Below are 17,412 nucleotides of genomic sequence, written 5' to 3'. Positions count from 1 at the left end.
AGCTCTCCTAGCTACATAAGAACTGATGAAATAGACAAATCTTGAATTTCTCAAACTTAGGTGGAAGCAATAAATACCATTCCATCAGCTTCAGAAGTAATGAAGACAATGCATCAGCTCTAGCTTTCTTTATGGTGGTCAAGAGCCTCATGCACTGGGGAAATTGAGAGGATAAAAATAAGAGAAAAGGAAAAAAATAGAAAGACAATTACTTCCATGTAACCTTCACTACCACAGCTCCCCCCTCCCATGCAACTCACTTAAAATCACTGCTATGAGAGAAATTCGGGTACTAATCTTGATTTCACAACTTACCACTCTTCTGTGTAATTCTTATGTATACCCATGGGAACATATTTAGATATCTATTGGTCACTCACTCCCTGACAAAGTCCAACGTTACTATGTAATTTTGAGTTGCACCCCCAACTTTTCTATGGAAGTTTCCCAACATGCAAAAGTAGACAGGATAATACAATCACTCCCTATGGACCCATGACCCAGGTTCAATAATTATCACAGCAAGGGCGCCTGGGTGGCTCAGTTGGTAAAGCATCTGACTCTTGATTTTGGCTCAGGTCATGATCTCAGCATTGTGAGATCAAGATCAAGATCCGCAGAGGGCTCCGTGTTGGGGGTGGAACCTGCTTAAGATTCTCTCTCTCTCTCTCTCTCTCTGCCTCTGCCCCTCCCTCCAGCACACGTGCTCACTCTCTCAAAAAAAAAAAAAAAAAAACCAATTATAGCCGATCTCGTTTCACCTGCTTCATACTTCATTTCACCAAACATCCCACCAGTGTTCAGATTTCCCGGATTCTCTCATAAATGTGTCCCTAGGGTTGATTAGTTGGAAGTGAGAGCCAACAAGATCCACACATTGTACCCGGATGCCATGGCCCTTATGTCTCCTGTATTTCACTCCTCTCTCTCCTTTTTATTTCCACCTGAACTTCCCTCCATTACATTTCATATTTAGATGTTCAAACCCTTAGAAATGAGTCGAAACAATAATTCAATCAACATTGCTTACCCTTCATCTCCAGCCACCAGTTGTCAACATTTGGCCTCATTTATTTTCTCTCTCACATACGAACTGTTAACGAACCATTCAAAAACTAACTTGCAGACATTGTGACACTTGGCTCCTAAATTCCTAGTCAAGCATCTCCTATGGACAAGGACATTCTCCTACATAACTACAATAACACGGGCACATCTAGAAAATGAACACTAATTTATAATAGCTAATGTTAATAGAATTTTTTAAATTTAAAAATTTTAGATTTCCCTGATGGTCCTAATAGTGTCTTTCATAGTTCTGATACTGCATCTGGTTTTATGTCTCTTTGGTGTCTTTTAATCTACAACTGTCCTCATGCCTTCTTTGGTTTCCCTTTTTGAAGAGTCCAGGTCAGCTGGCTTTAGAAAACCCCACATTCTGAGTTTTTCTGATGGTTTCCTCAGGATTAGATCTAGGTGACACATTTTTGGAAGGAAGGTACAGAGGTAATGTTTGTATACTTCTGTTTGCACATAATGACAGTCTGTACTATCATGTTCCCTCTGGTCACTTGGCTAAAAGGTGGTGGCAGCCAGGTCTCTCCTCTGTAAAGGAACATTGCTTCACTTGTAATATTAGATAACAATAAAAAATATATATATATTAGATAACATCAGGGCAAGAAGGCAGGGATGGGGGGGTGGGCAGTGACACTGTGAGACCCCATGTAATGATCCTGTTGCCCACCAACCTTTCCCTCAATGATCTTTACTTTCATTGCTGACCATTGCCTGAATCAAATATTACATTAGGAACTGCAGAATGTTGATTTTTCTCATTATGTAATTTCTTCTATTACTTTGTGGCATTGTCTTGTAAAGAGGAGCTTTCTTCCCCCTTCCCCCTTTTTTTTTTAAAGATTTTATTTATTTATTTGACAGAGAGACAGCGAGAACACAAGCAGGGGGAGTGGGAGAGGGAGAAGCAGGCTTCCCGTGGAGCAGGGAGCCCGATGTGGGGCTCGATCCCAGGACACTGGGATCATGACCTGAGCCAAAGGCAGACGCTTAACGACTGAGCCACCCAGGCGCCCCTCCCATTCCCTTTTAATAATCTTTAACATCCTTATTCTTTATGATGCTCAAGTTGTCCCAAATTTCACCGGTAGGTATCCCTTCAAGCTGGCTCCTGTCCTTGTCTACACAAACCTTAAAAATACTGTTTTTCCTTCCTAATTAGCAAAGAAATATATATTCACTGCAGAATATTTTTAAACAGAAAACTGCAAAAAAGGGGAGGTTCCCATATTCCCCCAACTAAACATAATTATGAACATTCTGATCTTCTTTCCAGGAGACAGAAGGATAGGTAGGTGAGTAGATAGGTAGATAGAATTTCTTTTTTATCCGATGTTTTGTTACATTAAAAACAGAAACATAATATAGAGCATACCAAGTTTTCACCAAACTTACTTCCAAAGCAATTATTTCCCAACTCATGAAATATCTTGCTATGACATTATTTTTAATGATTATGACATAAATATTCACTTGGATGTATCATAACTTACTTTTCCAGTGCCCTAGAGTTAACCATTTACTTTGTACCAACTTCTTTGATTATCAGCAAGATTTTTACATGTGCTGATCATTTAGAAATATTCTTTTATGAACTGCATTTTCATATCCTTTGTTAATAAACGTTATCTCCTTACTGAATATGTAAATTTTTTAAAAATTTTGTTTATGATAAACTCTAACATAGAAGTCTAAATTTTTAGAAATTTTCTAGTCATATGTATCCATCTTTTACTTTCTATTTTCTGCCTCTGATAACAGTCTTTCCCACCCCGGGTTTATGAAAATATTCCTCTTCGTTCTATTACATTGTACTCCCCAATTCATCTAAAATTTTATTTTGGTATGCTGTATTGGTTAAGGATCTAACTGGGTTTTTTTTCCACATGGGAACCTGGTTATCCCAAACCCATTAACTGAATACTTTGTCCATTCCCCATTGCTTTAAAATACTTTTTTTTTAATATACTAAATGATAAACTAATTAGGTCTGTTACTGGACTTTTTGTTTTGTTCCACTAAGCTTAATGTATAAATTCTTCATTATCTTCTTTTCCAGTATTTTCTTACTTTTTAAATTATATCCAGTAGTTATGAATCTTTCCTTTATACAATTTATACTTTTATTTTCTTATTTTGTTGAGGAGACATTTTTGACCGATACCACATAGAAGGATTTTTTTTTTAAGTAGGCTCTATGCCCAACATGAGTCTTGAACTCATGACCCTGACATCAAGAGTCACATGCTCTATGGACTGAGCCAGCCAGGCACCCCAAGGATATTCTTTTCAAGATGTCTTTGATTCTTCTCCTGGTGGGCTAAATTTGGTTGTTGCAATCGATTTTCTTTTCAAGAGTGCTAAGCATACACAAGGGGCTTGGCATATATTATCTCTCCTTAACCTTTATAACAATCTTATGAGTAAATAATATTTTCTCTAGTTTTTAGATAAAGAAACTAAACCTTCAAGAGGTTAAATAATTGGTCCAGGTTTACACAGTGTGAATGCTGTGCTGCCTGAATTTTACCTCAGATCTACACGGAGTCGGGATACGTGGGTGTTACATACTTTGCGAGCTCTCGTGTGTCTGAGAAAGACCCTATATTGTCTTCACACATGAGCAGTTTGGCTGGATGAGAACCAGTGGATTACAATCCTTTCCCACAAATGTTTATAGTTCAACAATGTTTCAGTTAGAAATGGGTTTAATTGCATTTAGCAGAAAACTCAGGTAACAGTGTCTTTTAAAAATTTATATATTACATACAAAAAATACAGAGATTTCACATGGACCCAGGTCAACAGTGAATCCAGGTATCTTCCACCTTTCTTAGCATGAGGCTTCCATTCCTTCCCTCCTCTATTCTGTGCCTCCTCCTGCAGCTCCAGCTTTCACATCCATATTCTACATGGCGGAAAGCAGCAAGAGAGCCTTGAAAATGTAGTTGTTGTTTGCTTTTTTTTTAAGATTTTATTTATTTATTTGACAGAGAGACACAGCGAGAGAGGGAACCCAAGCAGGGGCAGTGGGAGAGGGAGAAGCAGGCTCCCCGTGGAGCAGGGAGCCCGATGCAGGGCTCAATCCCAGGAGCCTGGGATCATGACCTGAGCCAAAGGCAGACACTTAACGACTGAGCCACCCAGGCGCCCCCCGAAAAAGTAGTTTTATTGTTGGCACATTGCCACACCCAACAAAAAGGAACTAAGGAGGTTGGAGTAGTTAATAATAGCTTTGCAACAGTCTTACTAGTATATGTCTAAGTACTGACTATCTTTTTATCACTTTTGTTTAGGTCTTCAACTCAGAAATATGTGCTATTCTATCTGTAATCGTAGCTTTGGTTATATTTACTATGGTTTTATTTGATTGTATTTATTATCATGTGTCTTCTATATTACTCTTTGATTTTCTGAATTGTGATTCTATTCATCTCTATTTCTAATGGACTAAAAGTCCAACATTTTCTTTGGATTCTTTTTTTAAAATAGTTCTCATTTAGCTCCTTTTAAATTCTTTTCTGCTTCTTAGCTGACTCCCTTCGTATTTCAGACTCCTTATTATTATTATTTTTTTTTATCTCATGGCATGGAGAGGAATTTTCAAGAAAAACACTTTAAATATATAGAAAAGGAAAAATAATATAATAAATATCTGTATACCTACCACCTGGAGCTATAATTGTTAACATTTTCTCATATTTGTTTTGTTGGCTTAAAATTCAACTAACCCCCTGCCCTTAACTCTGGCATTCCCAACACCTTTACTATACTTCTCTTTTCCCTTTTCCAGGGCACTTATCCCTTCTAACATAATATATAATTTCTTTATACTTTACAACTGCTTCCCTACCTCTGGCATACAAGGTCCATGAGGGTAGGATCTTTGTTGTGTTCACTAATTATTCTCAAGTACCTAGAAGACTGCCTGGAATATAGTAGGCACACAATAAATATTTGTTGAATGAAATAAAGTATATTTTTATATCTATTCATGTTTATATATAGACTTAGTCCATTCCTTTTAACTGCTATATGTAGTGCTCCATTATCAGCAAATATAGCTAACATTTATTAAGTGCTTACTCTGTTCCAACACTATTCTAATGGATTTACATTTCTCATATAATGCTCAAATAGACCTGTGAGATAAATACTGTTAGTAAGCCCTGTGGTACAGATGAAGAAATTAAGACTCACTTCAGCTCTAATGACACACAGACTGAAAGTGAAGAAATAGAAAAAGATATTCCATGCCAGTGGAAAAGAAAACAAAGTTGGAAAAGCAATACTCATATCAGACAAAACCAACTTTAAAACAAAGACTGGGGGCACATGGGTGGCTCAGTCAGTTGAGCATCCAACTCCTGATTTCAGCTCAGGTTATGATCTCAGGGTCACAGGATCGAGCCCCATGTTGGGCTCTGCGCTCAGCACATAGTCTGCTTGTCGCTTTTTCTCTGCTCCTCCCCACCCCCACTCGTGCTCGTTCTCTCTCTTAAAAAATAAATAAAATCTTTAAAAAAAAATGACAAAAGACATTACATAATGATAAAGGGGTCAATCCAAGAAGAGGATAGAACATTCGTAAATATTTATGCATCCAACATAGGAGCACCTAAACAGATAAAGCAAATATTTGCAGGCAAAAAGGGAGAAATTGACAGTAATACAATAATACTGGGGACTTTAATGCCCCTCTTTCATCAATGAAGAGATCATCCAGGCAGAAAATCAATAAGGAAACATTGGCCTTAAACAACATAGTAGACCTAATGGGCTTAATATACAGAACATTTCATCCAAAAACTGCAGAATATACATTCTCTTCAAGTGCACATGGAACACTGTCACACATAGATTATATGTTAGGCCACAAAACAAGTCTCAATAAATTCAAGAAGACTTAAGTCATATCAAGCATCTTTTCTGATAACAGTGGTATGAAACGAGACACTAATCAATTAAAAAAAGAAAACTGAAAAAAACACAAACATTTGGAGACTAAACAACCTGCTACTAAATGACACTCAATGTGTCAATGAACACACCAATAAGAAAATAAAAAAATAGCTCAGACAAATTAAAATGGAAACACAACTTTCCAAATCTATGGGCTATAGCAAGAGCTGTTCTAAGAGGGATGTTCATAGTGATACAGACCTACTTCAAGAAATAAAAAAATCCCCCCAAAAATCTCACTTTATACCTAAAAGAACTAAAGAGGAGAAAAAACAAGACCCAAAGTTAGCAGAAGGAAGGAAATAATAAAGATCCAAGCAGAAATCAATGAAATAGAGACTAAAAAAAGGACAAAAGAAAAGATCAATGAAACTAATAGCTGATTTTTTTGAAAAGATAGACAAAATCAATAAACTTCATGAAGAAAAAAAGACTCAGCAAGAAAAAAAAGAGAAAGGACCCAAATAAATAAAATAAGAAACTAAAGAGAAGTTGCAACTGATATCACAGAAATACGAAGAATTATGAGAGACTACCACAAATAATTATATGCCAACAAACTGGAAAACAGAAGAAATGGACAAATTCCTAGAAACACACAATCTTCCAAGACTGAATCATGAACAAATAGAAAATCTAAATAGATCAATTACAAGTAATGAAACTGAATCAGTAATTTTAAAACTCCCAAAAAACAAAAGTCCAGGACCAGAGAGCTTCACAGGTAAATTTTACCAAACATTTAAAGAAGAGTTAGTCCCTATCCTTCTCAAATTATTCCAAAAAACCAAAAAGGAGGGGCACTTGGGTGGCTCAGTCGGTTAAGTGTCTGCCTTCGGCTCAGGTCGTGATCCCAGGGTCCTGGGATTGAGCCCCACATCCGGCTCCTTGCTCCACAGGGAGCCTGCTTTTCTCCCTCTCCCTCTGCTGCTCCCCCTGCTCATGCTCTCTCTCTCTGTCTAATAAATAAGTAGAATCTTAAAAAAAAAAAAAAAAAAACTGAAGAGGAAGTAACAATTCCAAACTCATTTTATGAGGCCAGCATTACCCTGATACTAAAATCAGAGAAAGACACCACAAAAGAAAGAAAATTTTGGCCAATATCCTTGATGAACATAGATGCAAAGATCCTCAAAAAAATATTAGCAAATCAAATTCAACACTACATTAAAAGGATCATACACCATGATCAAGTGGAATTTATTCCAGGGATGCAAGGATGGTACACCATCTGCAAATCAATGTGAGGGCGCCTGCGTGGCTCAGTCGTTAAGCGTCTGCCTTTGGCTCAGGTCATGGTCCCAGGGTCCCAGGATCGAGCCCTGCTTTGGGCTCCCTGCTCAGTGGGGGGGTCTGCTTCTCCCTCTCCTGCTCCCCTTGCTTGTGTTCCCTCTCTCGCTGTGTCTCTGTCAAATAAATAAATAAAATCTTTTTAAAAATCAATGTGATACACATTAACAAAACAAAGGATAAAAATCGTATGAACATCTAAATAGTTGCTGAAAAAGCACTTGACAAAATCAACATCCATTTTTATCCTCCTGGCCACTAGACACCATAATAGCTAGCCTTTGTGGCCCAAGCATGGTCCTTTAGGCATTTGTCTGAGCAGCCCTCCTTGGGGTCCTAGCCATGAGGCCAAGAACCCAGCTGGAAGTGGAAGCCTGGTATGTGGGTCCTGGAGGGAGATCATGCTGTGGGATTGTCCAGGCCCAAGGCAGGCGTGAGAGGGGTGGTTGGGGGGGAGCCTGCAGCAGGAGGGCCAAACTGTGGGTGGCCCTTGTCTCACTCCAGTGCTTGTCCTAGGTCATACCTTCAACATCCATTTATGATTAAAAACTCCCAACAAAGTGGTTATAGAAGGAATGTATCTCACCATAATAAAAGCCACGTATGACAAATCCACAGCTAACATCATGTCCAATGGTGAAAAGCTAAAAGCTTTTCCTCTAGGATGAAGAACAAGATAAGGATGCCCACTCTTGCTACTTTTATTCAACATAGTACTGGAACCCCTAGCTACAGTAATCAGACAAGAAAAAAGAAATAAAAGGCTTGATTCAAATTGGTAAGGAAGAATTAAAACTGTCACTATTTGCAGATGACATGATACTATATACAGAAAACCCTAAAGATCATCAAAAAAACTATTAGAACTATTAAATGTATTCAGTAAAGTTCCAGAATACAAAAGTAACATACAGAAATTGGTTGCATTTCTATATACTAATAATGAGCTATCAGAGAGAGAAATGAAGAAAACAATCTTAAACTACATCAAAAAATAATAAAAATAAAATAATAAAATAAAATAAAATACCTAGGGATAAATTTAACATAGTAGGTTAAAGACCTGCACTCTGAAAACTGTAAGAAGATTTTATTGATGAAAGAAATTGAAGATAACAAAAATAAATTGACAGATATAACATGATCATGGACTGGAAGAATTAATATTGTCAAAATGTCTATACTACCCAAAGCAATCTTCAGATTTAATGCATTCCTCATCAAAATACCAATAGTATTTTTCACAGAACTAGAACAAATAATACTAAAATTTATATGGAACAACAAAAGACCCCAAATAGCAAAAGCAATCTTGAGAAAGAAGAACAATGCTGGACGTATTATGCTCCTTGATTTCAAATTATACTAGAAAGCTATAGTTATCAAGACAGTATGGTACCGGCACAAAATAGACACATAGATCAATGAAACAGAATAAAGAGCCCAGAAATAAACCCACATGTATATGGTCTATCTAGACAAAGGAGGCTAGATAAACAATGGGGAAAAGACAGTCTCTTCAATAAATGGTGCTGGGAAAACTGGAGAGCCATATGCAAAAGAATGAAACTGGGCCACTTTCTTACACCACACACAAAATAAACTCAAAATGGATTAAAGACCTGAATGTAACACCTGAAAGCATAAAAATCCTAAAAGAAAATATCGGTAGTAAGCTCTCTGACATCACTCCTAGTAATATTTTTTTTGGACCAGTATCCTTAGGCAAGGACAACAAAAGCTAGAACAAACAAATGGAATTACATCAAACTAAAAAGCTTTTGCACAGTGAAGGAAACCATCAACAAAATAAGAAGGCAACCTACTGAATGGGAGAAGTTATTTGCAAGCCATATATCCAGCAAAGGATTAATATCCAAAATATGTAAAGAACTTGCACAGTTTAATATCAAAAAATATCTGATTTAAAAATAGGCAGAAGACATGAAAAGACATCTCTCCAAAGAAGACATGCAGATGGCCAAGAGTCACATGAAAAGATGCTCAACATCACTAATCATCAGGGAAATGCAAATCAAAACCACAATGAGGTATCACCTCACACCAGCCAGATTGGCCATTATCGAAAAGATGAGAAATAACAAGAGCTGGTAAGGATGTGGATAAAAGGGACCCTCATACACTGCTGGTGGGAAAGTAAATTGGTGCAGCCACTATGAAAAAATATATGGAAGTTCCTAAAAAAATTAAAAATAGAACTATCATCTAATCCAGTCATTCCACATCTGAGTAGTTACCTGAAGAAAACAAAACACCAATTTGAAGACCTATATGCACCCCTGTGTTCACTGCAGCATTATTTACAGTAACCTGAAACGAAAGCAACTTAAGCGTCCATTGATAGATAAATGGATAACAAAGATGTGGTGCATATATGGAATATGACTTAGCCATAAAAAGAGTAAAATCTTGCCATTTGTGACAACGTGGGTGGACCTGGAGGGCATTGTGCTAAGTGAGGTAAGTCAGACAAAGACAAACACAGTCTGATTTCACTTATATGTGTAATCTTTAAAAAACAAAACAAATGTCATATGTCAATGACCTCTCATTAAAGCTGGAAAAAAACAAAGACCCGTGAGTGGTACAGCTGGATTAAATCCTAGACTTCCGGTCCCAGAGCTGCACACTATAAAATAAACAAACCACATTTATGTATCCTTTTCTCTAGTGACATTTAGTTTGTTTGCAATTTCCCCTACCATGAACAAGTTTCAGCGAACATCACTGTGCCCATCTGCCTTTGCATATGTGGAACAGTCCCTGAGGGCATATACATCAAGTGGAATAGCCATGGAATTCTTTTTTGTTTGTTTTTTGAAAGTACAGAGAAGAGCAGATGTTATTTAAATTTTGCTTCTTCCCTTAAGAAAATTTTTTCCCCTGATAGAATGTACGTTCCATGAAGGCAGGGATTTTTGTCTGTTTTGTTCACTGCTCTCTTGACATTCATGAAGAATGTCAAGCATATGAGAGATATTTAATAAGTACCTGCTGAGTATATGAATGGTTCTTGAATATTAGGCTCTGTTGCCTTAATTATGCAAACACTTTTTATACAGCCCCAAACTGTGTGAGGAGAATTTCTAGTTACTCATCTTTGTACATTGAGAATTTTACCCAAACCTTGGGTTTACCCCCCCAAAAGGGACTGGAAGAGAGGAGTCTTCTTGGATTCCAGCACTCTTCTCTGATGTTATTCTCCTCAAGGACTTTAAACTCCGGGGTCAGGAACAAGTTCTACGACTCAACAGCCTGAAGAGAATGGGGTGGGGGCCACAGCTGTAAATGACTTGGAACAGTCTCCCCTGAGTCCTGGTGTGGTTTGACCTTCGAGGTGCTGCCAAACACAAGGGCTGAGCCTTGCCCTTGGAGAGATGCAGCTCAACCACTACCAGCCCCGTGGACACTTCCAAGCCACAGTGGCTAGGGAGACTCCAGTGAAGAGTTCCCAGTCTGTGCTACTGCTCACTCCTGCCCTCACCCTTTGTGCCCTGAAGTAGGGCATATTAATGAGATCCCAAACCAGACTCTCAGATAGCCCTCAAGTCCAGTGTGGTCCCACTCCACTTCATCTAGAAGAACTTCCTTTCTCTTGCATGTGAAGAGCTCCCTTCTGTAGAATCTAGCAATGGTACTGGTTTCCCCCAAGTTTCTATTGTTGGTCAATTCGGCCACGCTCAGAAAAGAAGGCATCAGAAGCACACCTACCTCAGTACTAGCTTGTTTTTAGCTGTGTTTTCCCAAAATGTCATAAATCGGTTACAGACAACAGAACAGTGGTTGAACAGGAACACTGTCCCTTTAGGCTCTTTTTTTGACTGCTGCTTCTATGTGAAAGCAGCTGCATCTTTGATTTTAAATTTTAAACCTCTTTTTAGTGTTCACTACTGGGTGGTGGAGACAGCACATCCGATACCTTCACGTGTAAAACACAGGTTCTCTTGTGCACGGATGGAAGAGGACTTTGGAGGGGGTGGCTGTACCCCTTTTTTTCTCTTGTCTGTTTTCCACAGCGCATTCATTCTTTTACAGCTCACTTTATGTGAATTATCTCTTTTTCACTTTTGTGCTTTACTCAAGACCCATGCTGACAACTGAGCTGACAACTCTCAGGAAGTTTCTGGAATTAACAAATCCATCAAATATTTAGTGATTTAGGCCTACGAGGTGCCAGACCTTCTCTCAGAAGCTGAAGAGAAAGTATTTCCTCATCTCATGGAGCTTACGACACATCTCATCTCAAGAAGCTTACCTCCTAATAAAAGGAATAGATCATAAATAAGCATATGTCAGATGGTGCTACATGGGAGGAAAGGAAGTCAAAGTACAGGGCAAAGAATGTTGGAGAGGCGCTACTTTAAAGAGCGGAGAAAGCCCCTCTCAGACCCACTTCTTCATCACGTCCTTAAAGTGTGGGAAAAGAACATTGAAACATCCGAGCTATACAGTCATACCTCAACGGGATTCCCTAGTAACTGGGAAAAGCAGATGTAGGTGTGTTTGTTCATGAACATCCCTAGTAAGGTAAGACCACTTTGTGTATAATGAAATCTGGACTCTTAGAATCCATTGTGTGATTCTCTGATCCTAATGTCCTCACTTATAAAATGAAATCAACTGTATCGTAGGGTTATTGTAAAGATCCAATAAGCTAGCATATATAAAGTGCCAGGCATACAGTTAGCACTTAATAAATGTGGGCTTTCTTTCCTTTCTCCCTTCCCTTTTCCCAGGCTCTTACCTTGATAAAAACAGATAGCCACACACATGATGCAACAGAGATACTTATGAAGGAACAATTAGACATTAGATCAGTTTCTCTTTATCGTACTATTTCCTCGATCCATAGAGCCTAGATCTCTTTAGATAATTTGGAGTGAAAACGAACAATTTCTTATTGGGTTCCTCTAGAGTCTGAAATGGGCCTAGAATGGTACCATTATAGAAAAGAGTTCACTGAAATGCCACGAGGGAATGAAGGCACTAGATTGAATTACAAATGTCCTATCATGTGAGCAGATGAGGAAGGGGCTTGAGATCCTCCAGAGTTGAGTGTTGACAACATCTCTGTGCAACACAGTGTAATCAGGATAAATATGAATACTTACTAAAAAATTGAAATCATCCCCTCCCATTATCCCCAGTGGTACCAGATTAATAAAGAAAATAAATTCCCTGGTATTTTTTAATAGCAGAAGAAACATATCATCAATACTAACAAATAATAAAATATGGCCTTCTTACCCTAACAGTTGAAATCCAGGTAAACTTAGCCCTTTTAACAGGCCATGTGTTTTTGTTTTTATTAAACAACAGATCAAAACCAACCTCATTACTCTTTCACGAAATCACTCCCACTAACTTCTTCCGCTGGTATAGAAGTAAAGGCTCTGGACTAGAAGTAAGAAGTCATCCCTATGACCTTGATCAAGATGTCTCACTTCTCAGAGCTTAGTGTCTTGGGCTTGGACTAGATTAACTCTGCAGGAACTTCTTGTGCATGTGCTGAGATTTTCTTATGAAAACATTCTTCCTCTATCATTTCTTCCCCTATTTCTACTGCTTCTCTAATCATAAGCCACACCTGCAATATGATATTGCTCCGACTCAGCAGGGTGCTCTCCCACGATCCCAGTGGCTCCAGGACCATGGTTGTGGTAAATCCCCTGTACAGCTGGGCAGCCTTTCCAGCAAGTAATTACAAACACACACTGCACCGTATCTTCTTACTCTCTGTGAAACATTTCTAGCATTTACAGTCCTTATTCATCCCAACCTGCGGAAAAAGGTATTGTAAGGACTCTCAGCAACGGGGAGAGGAGATTTAAAACCCACCTTAGGAAAAATCATTGAAAATAGACCTAAGTGAATAAAGATCTGATATGTCACCTAAGTGATACTTTATTTTTATAGACACAGACTTGGAATACTGTAAACTTTCTATTTTGACCTTGCTTTTATTTTCAAGAGCCCTGGCCTCATAAATAAAAACCGCATGGTCCAAGGCATGGGGCGCTGTGGAGCACAGGCTGCTACCGGGTCTCACTACTCACTACTTCTCACCCTTCTCAACTGCCTCCCGTGTGTCACTGCGTTGGCTTGTCAAGTATACCTTCATCCTTGCCTCTGTGTGATCACTTCATCACATCAGGAAAGCGTCCTCTAACTTCCGTGGAAAGCTCTAGTGCCCCCAAACAATGGAAAGGTATTTCTCTTGATGGAAAAGTTCATGTTATGTGGAGACATGAACAAAACAAACAAACAAAAAAAAGACAGCTGTCAGCAAGCATCCTTTGAGCTTAGCTGAATCCATGTTACAAGCCGTTTGTGATGGTGCCAAAAGGAACTGGAACATTGCAAAGGATGCAACACGTCCTAGAGCATGGGTCTCAGACTTTGCTCTGATTGATATGTAAAGATTCAAAGAAATTCCAGGGAACTGACGTAAGGTTGCCAACATTTTTCATATATGGCCTTAAAAACAAAAGGAAAAACTACCCTCTTCTATTGCCATTTCATTTCATTTCAAATGGACAATTTCATGGTATATCCATGCTGTGGAATAATATTCAGCCACAAAAAGTAATGAGGTTCTGATATAGGCTACAACATAGATGAACCTTGAAAACATTAAGCCTAATGAAATAAGCCAGACACAAAAAGACAAATATTGTATGATTCCACTTACATGAGTTATCTAAGGGTAGCCAAACAACATAATGATGGAAAGTAGATCAGAGGTTACCAGGGGCTGAGGAGAAAGGGGGACAGGGAGTTATCGCTTCATGGGTAGAGTTTCTTGAAATAGATACTACTGATGGTTGCACATCATGTAATTAATGCCACTGAATTGTACACTTAAAAAATGGTTAAAATGGCCCAAAAGGGGGACATTTTCACACACACACACACACACACACACACACACACACGCACACGATGCAAAGCACAGAGGTAAACAGACCGTCCACAGAAGCCTTCACTGATGTAAGAGGAAAGGACAGATGCAGATCCAGGTGAGTTTGTCAGTTCAGTTGTGGAAACAGATATTTCTGGATCATCTGCTGAGAGTGAAAGGGTGTTGGGACTGGAATCCTACTTCTTCTACAACTCAGTACTTCTTGGTGCAGGTTCTGGCGTTCCCCATGATCTGGCCCTGAGCTTACCTAACCAACACATTCACTAATTCCTACCATCCACTTCAGTCAAGCCATTCTCTTCACACCACCCAGCGGTCTGTCTCCTATCTCCATCTCCTTATTCATGTCGCTAACCCTTTCTTTTGTTCAGCCACATCCTCCCCGTCTTCAAGGCCAGCTCAAGAACCATTTCCATATGGAAGAAACTCTCTCTCATCCATAGTTTTCCCATCCTCCTAATCATCCTCAGCGACTTCCCTGGCCTTGAACACCAACAGCCATATAAAATGCTCTTCCCCGTTACAACTTACTTACCCACAGCAGTGTGTGCATTCTTGTTTTCCATTTGCTAGTCTTGTGTAGGCTCCTTCTCTTAATCTTATTTACTAAGCAAGTACTAATAGTTTTTTAAGTACCCAGCAAATACTATTATTGTTGATTAGTGAATAATAATTAACAATAGTTGGTATTTGTGTAGCCCACGCATTCCACAGTGCTTTCACAGATATAATTATGGGATCATTGTTTACCAGTCTCTTAAATCCCCACAACAAACTTATTAATGAAATGTTAGCTCCATTTTAATGAAAAAGAACCTGAGGTGTCAAAGAATCAAGTGGCCCATGTGAGTTCGTATGCTAATTAATAAATTAATACTGTATTTAATAACAAAATAACAATTAAAATCAATCTTGTGTATTAAAAAAAAGTTTCCTAATACATGTCCAACTGAGAATAAACCTAGGAAAAAGACTTTTTATACAGAAAATGACACATTTATTTTGTTATTTAATAAATGTTTTGTCCCACACAACCTGATTCTATTTAGCCAAGTTGTTTCACAAAACTATTTTCAACTTTATTTTTTTAAAGACTTTATTTATTTATTTATTTATTTATTTGAGAGAGAGAGAGAGAGAGAGAGCACAAGCAGGGGGAGAGGCAAAGGGAGAAGCAGAAGCAGACTCCCCACTGAGCACAGAGCACAATGTGGGGCTCCATCCCAGGACCCTGGGATCATGACCTGAGCCAAAGGCAGACACTTAACCCACTGAGCCACCCAGGTGCCCCTATTTTCAACTTTAAAAAGTTAACAAGTAATATATATTTGTTATAGAAAAATAAGAAAATAAGTCGGGGGGAGGTCTATAATCCCATTATCTAAAGTCAACAACTACTAACATATCTTTTCACACATTTGTTTATGATTATATGTAGACCCCCTTTCTTTGAATAGAAAATGGAATTTTTGTATAGATAGATAGCTTTGCTTATAGGCTTTTTAACTAAATGGGGGGGAGGAATGAATATATTTGCATGTCAAATACATCTATGTTCCCATTAATAACTGCATGACTTGTAAGCTAATCCCCTATTTTTGTATGTTTAAGTTGGGTCACATTTTTTCTATCATATAACTGTGATGAATATTTCTCTATCTTCATGCACTTGTCCAATTATTGCCTTAGGATGAATTCCTGGAAGTAGGACTTACAGGTCAATGGTAAGAAACTATTTTTGAAATTTTTTTGTCATGAAATAGAGGTGATAAAACAGATTTAGGGGCATGCTAAGTTTTCAGTACTCTGTCGTACTAAAAAAATTTTTTAACCAGATAAAACTCTGTTTTTTAAATACGCCCAAAGAATTTAAATAGATGGTTTCAACATCCCAACCCCTTCAAACTATAAAAACATAAAAATGAAAAGCGCAATAATCTAACATTGATTTGGAAGAAAGACATAGCCTAATTCAATAACTTTTATTATTTCTTTAATCAAATGAGAAAAGCAGGAAAAAAAGCGGAACCCACATTTGTAAAAATGATCTCCTCCAATTTTTAAAAGCTTTTTATTTTTCTGATTTAAAAAATACATATTCATTATAGAAAATTTGGAAAATACAGAGAATGAAGAAAATACGAATTTCCCAGAATCCAACAATACATCAGATAGCCTTACAGTTTTACTACTTTCTCCACATGCGTACTTTTTAACAATTTGCCATTTTTCTTCTCTTCCCAACCCAACCCCCCCACCCCCAGAGAGGAGGGGAAGGCAGGTCCTTGAGGGCCACGGCCGGTGACATCCTGGTGACATCCACCACACCATTTCATCCTCACTGAAGGCTTCCCTCCTTGCTGAGCTGTGGCCTGTTTCCCTTCTTACTTCCCAGACTGCTACACAAATGCACAAGCCCCCCCCCCTCCCCCCCGCCAAAGCAGGGCCAAGTCTCCTCTGCCCCAGAACTCCTAACCGGAGAACTGACCAAGTCAACTTCCAGCTACCTGCGGCATTTCAGAGCCAGGCTTCTCCCCGGTAACACCCTGATTTATCTCAGCGGATCAACATCTGAAGCCGCAACTAACACCTCATAAAATGTATACAGCACTTTTAAAGTTTAGCAAGTTCTCTCACACACATTGTAACCTCTGTGAGTCTTCGGAAGTGGACAGAGCAGATATCCCCGTGTAACAGAAAAGGAAACCAAGGTGCAGAGGAGCTGAGTAAAGGTCACAAGCTCTGACAGTGAGTGGCAGAGCTTGGATTTGAAGCTGTAAATTGACTCCAAGGTCAGAGCTCTTTACCTAGCCATTATTAACAAGCCATTCTTAAGACTGACAACTAGAAATTGAGAGCCAGAAGGATCTTCAATAAATCACCTAATCTAATCGCTTCTTAGTATTCACGTATAAGGAAAATAAGTCCCAGAGAAGCTGGGTGATTGCCGAAAGTCACCAGCTTTCATGATGAAGAGGATCTAAAGGCACAATCTTCGGATTCCCAGGCCAGTGCTCACGCCAGTCGTCCCTAGAGAGATGTTCTTTAACAAGCTGGTCTCTCATCCGGTGTCTTCTGGTTAGCCAAATGTCAACCAGGAATTAAAATCCTAAAAGTGTAGAATGTTAGAGCCAGAAGGG

At 38.6% G+C, this 17,412-nt stretch overlaps 2 protein-coding genes and 1 non-coding gene across 6 annotated transcripts in view; all 3 read right to left on the bottom strand.

Annotated features, from left to right (window-relative positions):
• LOC112826779 (NEDD4-binding protein 2-like 2) overlaps positions 1–17,412 on the bottom strand; it is a 111,759-nt gene that overhangs the window by 4,185 nt on the left and 90,162 nt on the right. The window lies entirely within an intron of this gene.
• The window catches only part of N4BP2L1 (NEDD4 binding protein 2 like 1), a 28,910-nt gene that overhangs the window by 9,283 nt on the left and 2,215 nt on the right, over positions 1–17,412 (bottom strand). The gene's annotated exons all lie outside the window — the stretch shown is intronic.
• LOC112826970 (small nucleolar RNA SNORA16B/SNORA16A family) lies at positions 11,082–11,214 on the bottom strand. The gene has a single exon (XR_003209106.1). It is a non-coding gene; the product is annotated as a small nucleolar RNA SNORA16B/SNORA16A family (small nucleolar RNA).

The sequence above is a fragment of the Callorhinus ursinus genome, unplaced genomic scaffold (assembly GCF_003265705.2).
Source record: "Callorhinus ursinus isolate GAN/ISIS: 27379988/994484 unplaced genomic scaffold, GSC_fseal_2.0 scaffold7, whole genome shotgun sequence".
Taxonomy (NCBI): Eukaryota; Metazoa; Chordata; class Mammalia; order Carnivora; family Otariidae; genus Callorhinus; species Callorhinus ursinus.
The sequence above is the reverse complement of the archived record's forward strand: the minus strand, read 5'-3'. Positions and strand labels throughout refer to the sequence as shown.